The sequence below is a fragment of the Cynoglossus semilaevis genome, chromosome 14 (assembly GCF_000523025.1).
Source record: "Cynoglossus semilaevis isolate Cse_v1.0 chromosome 14, Cse_v1.0, whole genome shotgun sequence".
NCBI lineage: Eukaryota > Metazoa > Chordata > Actinopteri > Pleuronectiformes > Cynoglossidae > Cynoglossus > Cynoglossus semilaevis.
This window is the reverse complement of record NC_024320.1, coordinates 26,670,097-26,671,458: the sequence shown is the minus strand read 5'-3', so window position 1 is coordinate 26,671,458 and position 1,362 is coordinate 26,670,097. Positions and strand designations below refer to the sequence as shown.

General features: G+C 46.9%; 1 protein-coding gene across 1 annotated transcript in view; it reads left to right on the top strand.

Annotated features, from left to right (window-relative positions):
• The first annotated feature begins 274 nt into the window (after positions 1–274).
• Positions 275–1,362, top strand: part of plppr1 (phospholipid phosphatase related 1) — a 30,762-nt gene continuing 29,674 nt past the window's right edge. The window contains exon 1 of the mRNA XM_008326104.3: positions 275–923. The gene's annotated coding sequence lies outside the window, so the exon portion shown is untranslated. The remainder of the gene's footprint in view (positions 924–1,362) is intronic.

Genomic DNA, 1,362 nt, shown 5'->3' with positions numbered 1-1,362 from the left:
ACGTGTGGCCCCGCAGTATAAATACACATGAATTTGATCTTCCTGGATTTTCTTTTTCTTCTTAAACGTCCGTCAGATGTGAAAGACTCAGTGATGTCAGACCTGGTGATATCTGTCAAATAAAAAACACGACGTTGAAAATGAAACGACTGTAAAATGGTTTCAGGGATTATTTTGTTTAGCTTTTTATTCATTTATTTATTATTATTATTTATTATTCTGCCTAGCTTTTTGCTATTTTCGTCTGTTTTGGCTCATTTGACCAACATTATTTATTTGTCCCCATCTTTTGTCAAACGTTGTAGGTTTTATTGTTACATTTTATTAATTTTTAAACACATTTGTTTTAAAAAAAATAAAGTTCTTGCTCAATGTTTACGTCTTTAGTTTAGCCTTCAGCCTCTTCTGATCAGAATTATCGATATTTCCGCTCACGTGCTCTGACATGCTAACTGTGGCTAAAGCAGTTTACATTCTCAGGGGTGTCCTTGTTCCTCCAAACATCTTTGTACGGCCCTGTCTCTGCCGTCTTCTCTCCACTGGGACGAGAAGAAGGAGTAACAGTAGTGTTCTCCTGAAGGAGGAGGAGGTGGGGGAGGAGGTGGGGGAGGTTAGAGAGGCCGTGAATAAGAGGCTCCAGACCGCGGACTTTCTCTGAACACTGAATCACACACGCTCCACTGGAGACGAGTACGGCGTCTTGGCCCCGCCCCCTGGACGAGGCACGGAGCGTCCATCCTCATGCGTGATCCTCATCACAAACCACGGATGGAGTAGCAGCAGCAGCAGCAGCAGCGACGGCGGAGAAGAAGAAGAAGAAGAAGAAGAAGAAGAAACCTCGGCTCCGACCGTCTTCTCTCTGAGGTTTTTAACTCCTTCCATGGATTCGTCTTTTCTGTCGGATCCTGCCCGGAGTCAGAGCGGTGAGTGTGTGTGTGTGTGTGTGTGATGAGCGTCGTCAGTAGCACCGTGTGTGTGTGTATGTGTGTGTTTGTCCATTGTCTCTCGCCGGAGGCGAAGTTCCGATCGTCATCAAGTCGTAATTCCGAACAGATTTTCGAGGATTCTTCGCGTCCGAGACCGTGAAACGTCACCTTTTATCGATTTGAAATCGGGCGTTCGCGGCTGTTTTAACCGTCGCATTAATCGACGTCGGTATTTTACTCAAGACACCTGTCTTCACTAGCAACAGTGACCGCCCTCCTGACGCACGTTTCACCACGTTTCTGGACGCGGCCCGGTTCAACGAGCCTCGGAGGAAATCAATCACGTTCTCCCTCTGATGTGTTTCCACCCAGGCTCCGTGAACGCGGCTCCGCTTCACTTCAACAAACAATTTTTCTCACCCCCCCAACCCCCCAC